This window comes from Chrysemys picta, chromosome 10 (assembly GCF_011386835.1).
Source record: "Chrysemys picta bellii isolate R12L10 chromosome 10, ASM1138683v2, whole genome shotgun sequence".
Taxonomy (NCBI): domain Eukaryota; kingdom Metazoa; phylum Chordata; order Testudines; family Emydidae; genus Chrysemys; species Chrysemys picta.
In genome coordinates, this window is record NC_088800.1 from 83,624,879 (window position 1) to 83,638,350 (window position 13,472).

Consider the following 13,472-nt stretch of genomic DNA (forward strand, 5'->3'; position numbering starts at 1 on the left):
CTTAGGTAGAGAGAGTTCCCCGGCACTTGCATCAAGGGACAAGCATCGCTTCCCTGGCACAGAAATCTTGGCTGTTGGTGCAGCCTGTGAACTTTACAACATTCCTCCAGCATCGCTTTGCGTGGTCAAGGCAAGAATACCATTTCCGGTGGCCGTTGAAATAATAGAGTGATTGATGATTTATTTATTGGAAATTTGGGGTTTCATCGAAAAAACGAAAACTAGCAGCCAAAAACTGAAAAATTGCTACAAAAGGCACATTTTTCAAAAAAGTTTCTTAGAAAATATTCAGCCAATTTTTTTTTTAATCAGCTTTAATAATAATATTTGGCCCTTCACTCATACTCTGATGCTCTCAAAATGCATTAAACAGATTCACAACACCTACGTGAACTAAACGTTCTTGTGAAGGAGATCTCGTGCTTTTCAGGTCTAACACAGAGAACCCCAAATTATCTGAGAAGGGACTTAGCACTTCCTAAGACTATCCATCAGAATACCAAACTCTGTTCTTCTATTACCTATATATATATGGTTATATATAATACACGTCTACCCCGATATAACGCGACCTGATATAACACGAATTCGGATATAACGCAGTAAAGCAGCGCTCCGGGGGACGGGGCTGTGCGCTCTGGCGGATCAAAGCAAGTTCGATATAACACGGTTTCACCTATGACGCGGTAAGATTTTTTGGCTCCCGAGGACAGCGTTATATCGGGGTAGAGGTGTGTGTGTGTGTGTATATATATATATATTAGGGCTGTCAAGCGATTTTACTTAAGTGCAATTCCCACCAACATAAACCAGAGCTTCCTAATATCAGGGAGTCTTCTGTTTTCCTAAAATCCTTCAAGCACCTTGCTCTGCTGATCTGATTCATCCAGATGATGCTTAGATACTGCATGGACAGGTGCTATAGAAGATTTTCCGATAGATTGACCAAATTCAGATTTGATTTTACCAAATTATCTACTCACCTAGCAGAACCCAGGACATGAATTCAACTTTAGTATGGGCACGTTACCCTCCAGCCATTACAATCCAAAACTTTACATGGAAGACAGTCATGGTTTGGAAATACACATTTATTCTCTTCGGAGCCTCTGACCTTCCCTTCCCACTAGCAATGCGAAGCAAACTGAGAGACAGCGCCCTACTGTTGAGAACAGGCTCCTACGATACATAGTGCATGGAGTATTACCCATAGCCAGGAGACTCTCAAACCTAACAGAGTTCCCATAAATTCCAGTTTATTGTCCGAGGCGTATTATTGGGTAATATCACAGTTTGTTCGGTTACACAATCAATAGATCTGTTACACCAAAATAATTACATGTTGGATGTAATCCAAGGGGGTTCTTGGGGAGCTTCCGTTAATTCTTCCAGCAAAAGGCACACTGGGATATATCAGGGCGTCCCTTGCCGCTGAATGATACAACTTTAATAATGTTTACTGAGGGTTTCTCGGCTCTGATTAGCCCTGCCTGAATTAGTTTTACAAATGAGGAACAGATCACTTATGTCGCCTGCCCAACTAGTCTCCCTGGGCCCTATTAAAAGGAACGGGGAGTAGAATGCGAAGCCTGTTCTCTGGTGTAATTTGGTTACCCCCTCACTCCTTGGCTTTTTGTGAACTTTCACTCTGATCTACTAGATGTTCCCTGAGCAAAACAGGACTGCGCCACTGGGCTCGGTATCTATTTGGGCAGCTTCTTATGTTAATTAATAGCACAGAGTACGTTGCGAACTGTCTAATGCAGGAGGGGTGAAACTCACCCTGGTGCGGAGGGCGCTCTCACAGTTCTGTATTTGCTCTCTATGGCACAGCAAAGGCACCCGTTCTAGGCTCCTAGATCCTCAGCCGTCACCTCGCTTGGACAGAGACCTGCGTGTCTCACTCCCTCGTGACTGGAGTTTTTCCAGGCTACACAGTTCCCTCCACTACACTATGCTATTGCCAGCAAGCCAGACTGCCTAACTGGGCCAGCGGCTGCACGTTGCTTACTCTTTGAAGGCTGTGAACAGTGCATTGCCAGCAGTTACAAGTTACCACGTCGCCCTTTCTAACACACATCTGTTATTAAGGGGAAAGCGTTACAGAGAAAACCTATTAAAAACAATAAAAGAACCTAAACACATGCTAATAAGCTTACCAGAGATCACCCCACCCACCCTCCGCTCCAGTGGGGGCTCTGGCAGGAGTCAGTCCTTCAAACCCCACCAAGGGGTTTTCTGTGGTTCCCAGTTGATAACATGAGCAGATCAGCCTGGTTCAAAGGCTTGGGCCTTTGATCTCCACCCTTCCGGAACAGGCAATCAGCAAACAGTGGGTCTCTCCCCAGGGCGTAGCTTCGAAAGGTTGGCGGTTTGCATACCTGGCGAAGGGCATTTGCATTCAACTCTCTCTAGATATTTCCCAGCAATTCCACTTTGCATGTATTGACCCAGAACACCATTCCTGTCTGCCACATGGTTCAGTGTTGTCTTGTGATCATCCAGGCCCCCAATAATCCATAACCTTTGGACTCCAAAGATACTTACCCTTCATTCAACAAGGGTTTTTCAAGGGGATTGGCGGAAATTGCTCTACCCATCAAAGACACACCCCACACACTACCACCATTGAGTCCTGTATCTGGGCTGCGCAGGGGCACTGAGGCTAGCAGGCCTCGCAAGGATACCTCTGCAGAGGCCACGGGGGAAGGGCCTGTTAATGCACAATTGGCAAGAATGAACTGGGATAACAGCCACGAGAGGACTGGGCGGCAGCCCAGCTCACCAGGCCCGGTTTATGCAGGTGGATTTCTATCCCTGATCTCAGCAGACTCCATTTGCAGAGTTTGGGCTTTAACCGTATGGAGTTAACCCTTGGGGTACATCTACACTGGGATAAAAAACCCACGGCACTGAGGCTCAGAGCTGACTGAGAGGGGTCAGCTGACTCAAGCTTGCAGGGTTATAACATCACAGTGTCAACATTTGGGACACTCCCTCCCCCACATGACTTCAAAGCCAGGCTCCAGCCGGTGCCAGAACAGCTGCACTGCAATGGTACAGCCCCACGAGCCCAGGTCAGCTGACCTGTGCCAGCCGCAACCATGCCCCAGGGCTTTCTTTGCAGCGTAGACATACCCTTCGCGTTCTCCAGCATGGTTCCTTTTCTAAAAAGTCCTGAAGGCCGGCTGCCTCGGGAGGTTACTAACAGAATCCGGAGCCGTTAGACACTGGCTTGAATCAGGCGCCCCTGTTGGCAGCAAGCAAAAGTTGTTACCGTCTGACAGCTGTGGGCAATAAACAGCTTTTGCAGTTGATTAAACAGCCAAAGTGTTTGATAATCCCAAAAGCTGTTTATTGCCAGGATACCCCCAGTGCCATAAACATTGTTCCTATTATACACCAAAAGCTCCTCTAACAACAAGCAGTAACAACTTAAAAATCAAGGAGAAATACATGTTGTTTCTTGCCTTGTTGCATATTCATCAAAGACAAGCTGTAACTGAGTGCAGGGTGACTTTAGAAGCAAGAGAATAACTGAGATGTGGTTGGGTTAATATTAAGTTTTTCCAGGCTGTGATCAATTACTGTGTTTTGCAGAAGGTAAGAAAATAGAAGATTTATGTATTTAAAAAAACCAAACCATTATCAACGTTAGCATCTCTCTTACTTTGTAAACTCTTCTGTGATGGTCAGTACATATTATATGTAAGGATGCATCCTAGGTTGGATATTAGGATGCAGATGGTTTTGTATCACCAATGGGTCCTGAATGTGATTTTATAACTGCTTTGATGCCATCTGTTGAATAGATGGTCCTCTATATCTTGTAGAAGACAGTCTTGAATCATCACTGAGCGACACCAGTTTTATACCAGTGTAGTCTCCGTTTTCACTTTTCTCCAATATAAACCGTTATTTGACCATGTGATTTTTAACTGTACTCTGAGGGTCCCAATACACTTTTGGGTGATGTAAAATAATAAATAATAATAATTCAAAGTCTCATTTTGGTCCAAATCCTAGGCCATAATCCAAATGTGCAGGTTTAGCCTCTCTTTAATGATCCAGAATAGAACACTGAAATTTGCCAATGTTTGGGTTTGGATCTGGATTTCCTGAAATTCAGGAGTGTTTGGATTTGTGATTTTGGTTCCTTCCATTTTGAGGATAAAAAGATTCATAGATTTTCAGGCCAGAAGGGACCATTATGGTCATCTAGTCTGACCTCCTGTATAACACAGGCCAGAGAACTATCCCCAAATAATTCCTAGAGCAGAGCTTTCAGAAAAACATCCAATCCAATCCACCACGAGCCTTGGTAAATTGTTCCCATGGTTATTTACTTTCACCATTAAAAAATGTACACCTTATTTCCAGCCTGAATTTGTCTAGCTTCAACTTCTAGCCATTGGTTTGTGTTTATATCTTTCTCTTCTACATCGAAGAGCCCATTATTAAATATTTGTTCCCCATGTAGATACGTATAGACTATGATCAAGTCACCCCTTAACCTCCTCGTTGTTAAACTAAATAGATTGAGCTCCTTGAGTCTATCACGGTAAGGCATGTGATAGATATCGGAGGTAAGTGGGGAAGCGAGATACCAGGAGGAAATGCAAGGAGGAGGGTGCAACAGGGGAGGCCTCCTGATTCATACTGAGAAAGCAGGGCAATCGGCTAGTTATCTTAGGTGCCTGTTCACGAACACAAGAAGCCTGGGAAAAAAGCAGGAAGAATTGGAAGTCCTGGCACAGTCAAGGAACTATGATGTGATTGGAATAACAGAGACTTGGTGGGGTAACTCACATGACTGGAGCACTGTCATGGATGGGTATAAACTGTTCAGGAAGGACAGGCGAGGAGAAAAAGTGAAGGAGTTGCACTGTATGTAAGGGAGCAGTGATTGCTCAGAGCTCCAGTATGAAACTGGAGAAAAGCCTGTTGAGAGTCTTTGGGTTAAGTTTAGAGGCAAGAGCAATAAGGGTGATGCCGTGGTGAGCGTCTGCAATAAACCACCAGACCAGGAGGATGAGGTAGACAAGGCTTTCTTCAGACAACTAACAAGTTTCCACATCACAGGACCCGGTTCTCATGGGGGACTTCAGTCACCCTGACATCTGCTGGGAGAGCAATACAGCAGTGCACAGACAATCCAGGAAGTTTTTGGAGAGAGTTGGGGACAACTTCCTGGTGCAAGTGCTGGAGGAACCAACTAGGGGCCATGATCCTCTTGACCTGCTGCTTACAAACAGGGAAGAATTGGTAGGAGAAGTAGAAGTGGGTGGCAATCTGGGCAGCAGTGACCATGAGATGGTCGAGTTCAGGATCCTGACAAAAGGAAGAAAGGAGAGCACTAGAATACAGACCCTGAACTTCAGAAAAGCAGACTTTTACTCCCTCAGGGAATTGATGGGCAGGATCCCCGGGGAGGCTAATATGAGGTGGAAAGGAGTCCAGGAGAGCTGGCTGTATTTTAAAGAACTCTTATTGAGGGTGCAGGAACAAACCATCCCAATGTGCAGAAAGAATAGCAAATATGGCAGGTGACCAGCTTGGCTTAACAGATAAATCTTTGGTGAGCTTAAACACAAAAAAGAAGCTTACAAGAAGTGGAAATTTGGACAGATGACTAGGGAGGAGTATAAAAATATTGCTCGAGCATGCAGGGGTGTAATCAGGAAGGCCAAAACACAACTGGAGTTGCAGCTAGCAAGGGGTGTGAAGGGTAACAAGAAGGATTTCTACAGGTATGTTAGCAACAAGAAGTTGGTCAGGAAAAGTGTTGGGACCCTTACTGAATGGGGGAGGCAACCTAGTGACAGATGATGTGGAGAAACTGAAGTACTTGATGCTTATTTTTGTCTTGGTCTTCACGGATAAGGTCAGCTTCCAGGCTGCTGAATTGGGCAGCACAGTATGGAGAGGAGGTGAGCAGCCCTCAGTGGTGAAAGAACAGGCTAAGGACTATTTAGAAAAGCAGGACATTCACAAGTCCATGGATGCCAGCAGATTGAGGGAAGTGATTATTCCCCTCTATTCGGCATTTGTGAGGTCACATCTGGAGTATTGTGTCCAGTTTTGGGTCCCCCACAACAGAAAGGATGTGGACAAATTGGAGAGAGTCCAGAGAAGGGCAATGAAAATGATTAGGAGGCTGGCGCACATGACTTATGAGGAGAGGCTGAGGGAACTGGGCTTATTTAGTCTGCAGAAGACTGAGGGGGGATTTGCTAGCACCTTCAACTACCTAAAGGGAGGTTCCAAAGAGGATGGAGCTCGGCTGTTCTCAGTGGTGGCAGATGACAGAACAAGGAGCAATGGTCTCAAGTTGCAGTGTGGGAGGTCTAGGTTGGATATTAGGAAAAACTATTTCACTAGGAGAGTGGTGAAGCACTGAAATGGCTTACCTAGGGAGGTGGTGGTGTCTCCATCCTTAGAGGTTTTTAAGGCCTGGCTTGACAAAGCCCTAGATGACCTTCTGAGGTCTCTTCCAACCCTGATATTCTATGATTTCTGATTCTTTAATCATTCTCATAGCTGTTCTCTGAACCCTCTCCAGTGTATCAACATCCTTCTTGAGTTGTGGACGCTGGAACTGGACACAGTATTTCAACAGCGGTCACACTAGTGCCAAATAAGGAGGTAAAATAATCTTTCTACTCCTACTCAAGATTCCCGTGCATCCAAGATGGCATTAAGTGCTTTTGGCCACAGCAAAGATCTGGATCTGAATCGGTATCCTAAATTCAGAACTAGACAACAACCTCTGCTCTAGTATATTTTTCCTCATTGATGCTGCTTGTTTACTGTTTGCACTTCACTCAGCATGAATAATGAAGCTAGAGTGGTCAGTTTTCCTTTCTTAGCTCTTATGCCCCAGCACAATTCTGTTGAATTTGCACTTCTAGCATATGCAGCTGGAATCGTTAAAGAGACACTGTCAGTTGGTTTTGATCCAAAGTTTGTTCTGCTATAAAACTTTTGCATGATTTCTTTCTTTTAATTTCAAAGTTAGCCAAGTTTTTGTCTGGATTTAAACATTGCCCCATATCTCTTGCTTCCCAAATCCCTGATCCTGCACCTGAACCAACGTGGCTGGACTCTTGCACCCATAGTCTCGTTGAACTCAATGGGGCTGCCCATGGATCTGTGGGATTACCTGTGCAGTTTGGACGGAGACCCAAACATGCTGGTACAGGAGAACCTGAGAGTGAAATTTACCAGAAACTGACTAATCTATTTTCAACCAGAACTGAAGGGGGAAAGAACTGAAATAATTAAACACATATTCCTTTAATTCTCTCAGTTGTAATCATCTTATGTATTATTAGTGGTGTAACACAAGTCATGATTTTCTTTTAAATATATATTTTTAAACTGGCTTGTGCCCCTTTTAAATCCAAGCAGAACTTGTAAGTAAAATACTAATAATACTTCATTTCATTTTGGACAAAATTTTAAAAAAGTCCCTAGTGACATTGCGTGTTGCCATTTTTGGGTTCTTGATGCTTCTTTAAGAGGTCTGATTTTTCAGGAAATGCTGAACACCCACCCTCTGTCAGTCAGGCCTCTTTAAAGTGTCTCAAATTGGGCACAAAACACTCAGGCACTGTAAATTGCTAGCCACCTTTGAAAAACCACTAGTTAATTTCTTGGTTTTACAACCGTTTTTTTCCCCCACAAAACCTTAATTTGAACATTGACAGCAATAGTTGACAACGAAAGATAATTTTTTTGGTCTCATAGGCTCCAATGATTCCCATAGTCAATGCATAGACTAAGGGCATCTACTCACCCATACGCTCCAGCCTACATCTGACTGCTACAAATCTTTAACACACCTTCTCTCCCCACCTTACTGCTAATTATTCTGCCCACCAAGATTCTGTTCCACTTCAGTAGCTGGGTGGAAAAATTCTAATTTTCCTACTACTTTCCTCCCATTCTAAAGGGAATTTTGAGACTTAATTATTTTCATTCCCTGCTAGACTAAATAATTAGGGAAAGGGACTGTTTTCCATAAGAACATTAAGTTCCATACTCCATAGAGTTTATTCTGCTAATGGAAACTCTACACCTCGAATAGCCAAGGGACTTTCAAAATGAGTTAATGCCTTCAAAATGAAATTTCTGAGACCAAAGTTTGTAGGTTTCTTTACAACTCTGAAAATTATAGTATTTTTTCAAGTGTGATAAACGTAAAATGAGAAACAGGTGACTGATTAAAAATGAGTGCATTGTTGAATGCGCAGCCTAATTGAGTGTGAAACTTTACTTCAAGCAAAGTGATGTTATTGGAATGTAGATGTACAAAATATTATTGTTCAGTGGATAGTTCATAAAACATTCGCCGTCTTAAATCTCAGCTAAGAAATGAATTCGTGTTGTAACATACCGTCATGGAAACAGAACTACAACCAAAAATTGATTTTGGTTACAGAAAGAGCAAAAAATTGTTTCCATTTTTGACTGTAAATATTCAGTGACTCTCATATGAAACTTTTCAAATGACAAGCCCCTCTTTTTTCATTTCTTAGACCCACTTGCTTGGAAACCTGTGGGTTTTCATTTGCGTTTTATCCCGTCGTTGTAAACTTTGGTTGATGAAGCCTCAACACACAATTTAAAAAACTAGACCCTGACATCCAATTTTATTCCTATAGGCAATATCTTTTAATCTGATATTATTTGACTAGAAGAGCATTAGAGGTTAGTATTATGTAGTGTTTGTATTCCATCTGTTTTATTTTCTGTGTCCTTGGTAGCCTCAGGACTTAATGGATATGGACCAGATCCTCAGTGGACATAAATCAGGATAGCTCAATTTAAGACATATCTTGTGTGTTAGCTAACATTGTATCTAATATGAGGTAAGATCTTCGGCAATATCTACACTGCGTGGCAGAGTTTGCGGCATGCAGGCTATGTGTAGCTACGCGCTGCAGTGAAAAACAAGCTGCATCACGCTGCCGGAGCCTTTCTCCACTGCCGGAGCCTTTCACTGCAGTGGGGAAGAGCTCCAGCACCGGGGACCTGGCAAACCCTTTTTAGCCGCTGCCTCCCTCCCTGAGAGAGCCTTCAGTGCTACCGAAGTCTTTCCTGCCGCAGAGAAATGTTCCAGCAGTCAGGAAGCAGCGGGATACGACATGGCTAAAAATATCAGCGTAGAGGGAGAAACGCAGCTCGAACGAATAGAGAGCCATGTAGGGTATGTTCTTGGGTACAGACCCACAGGCACAGGCATGTCTTTACTCGCCTAGGCCGTGCCTCACCATCTAGATGGCTGTTTATACCCATGCTAGAGGGGCTACACACATGTGTACTCTATGTGCTGCTGAGAGAAGATGTACCCTTAGGGAGGATGGAGTCGTTTGTCGTTTTCACATGAGTTAGCAGGTTGAGGTAAAGACTATGGGAGATCTTGAGATATTCCTTGACTTGCTAACTTATATGAAAACCATAAACTGCATTGTCTTCAATAGGAATTTACCTTGTGTTAGTTACCAAGTATTAGCTAACACAAGATAAGAACACACTTTTTTTTCCCCCTCCAAGTGAAGATCAGACCTTAGAGTCAATAGCGCTTTGTTTCTGGCCATTAGTTGGGTCAAAGACATATAGAGGGGAAATAACCAGAAGAAGTGGGTTGTAGCCCACGAAAGCTTATGCTCTAATAAATTTGTTAGTCTCTAAGGCCTTGGCTACACTTACCCGGTAGTTCGGCGGCGAGCGATCAAACTTCTGGGTTCGACTTATCGCGTCTAGTCTGGACGCGATAAGTCGAGCCCGGAAGTGCTCGCCATCGACTGCGGTACTCCAGCTCGGCGAGAGGAGTACCGCGGAGTCGACGGGGGAGCCTGCCTGCCGAGTGTGGACCAAGGTAAGTTCGAACTAAGGTACTTCGAACTTCAGCTACGTTATTCACGTAGCTGAAGTTCCGTACCTTAGTTCGAATTAGGGGGTTAGTGTAGACCTGGCCTAAGGTGCCACAAGTACTCCTGTTCTTTTTGATTATACGGATACTATTTCACGGACTCGTTCACACTGGAAAATGGAGTACATTTGTAGCATATGTGAAAATGAAGTGGCTACTGGAAACCTGTGAAACAAGTGGCTCAAAAAATGTGGTGCAACTGCAGAGTCCAAGAGGCATGGCTGCTACCGAACAAAATTAATCAAAGCCAATAATTTCGGATGACCGGAGTTTGTACCTTTTGGGAAAAGGCGGAGTGGGAGGAGGCAGGCCCATGATTTAATTGCTCAGAGAAATTGATTGTGTTTCTTGCTTATTTGCACAATGTCGCTCTAATTGTTGAGTTTTTTGAGGAGCTCTTCACTGGGATTGTTGGGAAGGTGACAAAGATGTTACAGGTGTATTACGGAGTCATCCCATGGATTGGGGGAGCACTGCAACTATAACACCAGTTCCCTGTGATAGGAGCGGGGGGTGGGGGGGGAGAGAGAATACAAGTATATAATGGAGTTCTTCTCAAGTAAAGAGGAGGAACTGTGCAGGTATTTCATGGGGCTCTCCCTGTCTCCCTGAAGGAACATCTGACATACTCTGGACTAGGGAAAGACCTTGCACACTTACAGGTTCACTCTGAGTTTTGCTGTGTCTCCCATGATAATTCTTCCATTTTACATTTACTTAATTGATACTGTGATTTGGAAAAACTTGGCCATTATAAAATCTCTGGGTCCGTGTGAAATACACAACATTAACGCTGAACGTATGGAGGAAGTCAGTCCGAATAAACTCAAGCCATGGCTTCCCCCACCTCTAGTAGAGCTTTTCAAAAAAATTTCAACGTAGTTTTTCATCGAAAAATGCAATTTGGTCAAAAGCAAAGTGTGTTGTGAGAACATATCAATTTCAGCTAAATTTTCAACCAAAAAATCAAAACGAATCATTTTGACTTTCTTGTTTCGTATTGATAAGGTGAAATGTTCCATTTCCGCTTCCTTATTTCAATTCATTTTGTTTTGACTTTTCAGTTATGTTAAAATATTAATATAAAGACCCAGTTAAATCTATATATTAGGTTTAATTTATATCCTGTAATGTTTCAACATTATCAAAATGAAACATTTTGACATTATCCAAATGAAATGATTCGATATTTCCAAATCGAAGGTTTTTTGGGAATTTTTGTATCAACTTTCCAGGAACAAAAACAAAATTTGAAATGTCCGAATTTCCAGCAGGATGAAAAATTCTGGTTTCCAACCATCTCCAGTAAATACCCAGTGCTTCAGAGGAAGGAGGAAAACGCTCAAAGATGCATCCAGCCAGTGCAATACTGTACTGTTCCTTTTTGGCCATTGCTGGTAATCATCTCAGTAGTGGGACGGAGGTTTGCTTCCCTTTGTATCTATGTTCTGCCTCCATAGCTGTATATCTTATTTATGCTCAAGCTGTCATCTTTCTGCCTTTGTAACCTGCTCTTATAGTAACTTCTGTTCATCCCTTTTGAATTAAGCAAGAACATGAGAAAGGAGAGCAGACCCCTTGTCATCATTGGTTTCTATGAGTTAGTTGGCAGCATGCATTTGGGGTGACCAGATAGCAAGTGTGAAAAATCAGGACACTTTTATTTGAGGGGAGGGGTAATAGTTGCCTATATAAGACAAAACCCCTAACATCGGGACAATCCCAATAATATCAGGGCATCTGGTCACCCTACATGCATTCAACCCCTAGAGTCACAAACATTCTAGGTTGAATAATGTCACTTCTTTCAGAACCTCAGACAAACTATGGCCTAGGTCCTGCACTGGATCCATGTGGACGGACACCTGTACCCATCCAGAGTCCCGCTGACACTAGAAATGCTCTAGTTCAACCGCAAGTAGAAGAAGGTGGTGGAATTCCGTGGCCTGTGCAGGAGCTCAGAATACATGGTCCTAAGTGGGGCCCTTGTTGGCTTTATAATCTGTGAATCCCTGACTTTGGCAGAGCTGGGCATGGTGCAGGAGACTACCCACATGCATCCAGTAGCTATGCTTAATGTTCCCAAAATGTTGAGAGCCGAGACCCATTTTGGGAAAGTAAAACCAATCACACCCTCCTTCAATCTTGCTATACTAGGTGGGCAGCACAAGGTCCATTGGCCAATATTCTGCATCCCTCCTGCTCGTTCTTCATCTGCCTCCCCAGCCCCAAGAGTGCACCCCTTACCTTCGAAAACACTAGCTTAATGGCTGCATCTCAGATATGTTCTTCTTGGAGGAGGAAGTATGGTCTGTTGGTTAGGGTACTAGCCTGGGACTTGAGAGAACTGGGTTCCATTCCTTGCTCCCTTCCTGTGTGACCGTAGGTAAGTCCTTTGGTCTCTTGGAGCCTCAGTTTCCCTATCAGTACAATGGGGATAATGGCACTGTCCTGCCTCCCAGCAGCTTTGTGAGGACAAATACATTAAAGACTCTGAAGCGCTCAGACACTATGATAATAGCAGCCACAGAAGTACCTTAGATAAAAAGGAGGCAATGGAAGAAGGAAAATAACCTATAAAACTGCCATTATTTTCTAAATGGCTTTCGATCCAGGATTAATTTATGATCTCTCTTGCTAACAGGCCTAGAATAAGCAAGAAAATCTATGATGGGGGCTCTGCTGATTGGATGAATTTATACTTTCCAGCATGGCATACTCCCTGATTTACAACTGAGTAGGAAACCTTGAGATAAAAAAACAAAATGAAAAGACGACTCGTGTTTTGGTTTCTTTTCTCCACCCCCGTGTGCCTGTCAGGCCATTAATTCCATCAGAAAACACCGTTCCTGTTTTTTTCCCTCCAAAAACTCTCAGCTGTTACAGGGAGACAGCTGCACCCTCTGGAACTAATTACAGCTGTCTAGGAGATTTAGGCCTTGATCGGTAACAACTTAAATATTGCTGCTAATTTTTAACACATACAGTTGGAAGATGTCATAATAGGCTGATATATGATAGAATCTTAAAAGTGCTACGGCACAGCTGCTACGGCGCATCTGGCAGGATGAGTTGTAAAATATTGATTTAAGAAATAATGCTTATTATTTTTAGCCTTTCCCCCCTTCCTCCAAGGGCACAGGATTTCATGGACTGAGGGCGGGCAGGGATGATAGAGTGTGTGTGCTTGCACAGAAAGGCAGGAGCATGCGTTCCGCATGTGTCATTGTACTGTTGCAGCTAGTAGTTTGGTTTCCAGTGGGTTCCTGTTTAGGTGGCTATGTTGAGCCTCTCATTTCAGTAGTCATAACTGAGATACTGACTGATCTTCTACCATGCGGCCGTTTGGATTTCTAATTCTGGATGCTGTTACAGAGCGAATCTGACGGTAGTAGTCTGTTAGTCCATGTTCTGCATTTTATGAACTGTTGTTGTCACTGGGATAAAATAACAGAGAGTTCTGCATCTCCCAAAGACCATGTCCAACTCACCTTAGCTGGCTCTAACCTGTTGCTTGCCGTTCATCTCATTATTT

The 13,472-nt window shown here is 43.5% G+C and overlaps 1 protein-coding gene across 6 annotated transcripts in view; it reads left to right on the forward strand.

Annotated features, from left to right (window-relative positions):
- The window catches only part of LMF1 (lipase maturation factor 1), a 331,417-nt gene that overhangs the window by 308,977 nt on the left and 8,968 nt on the right, over positions 1–13,472 (forward strand). The gene's annotated exons all lie outside the window — the stretch shown is intronic.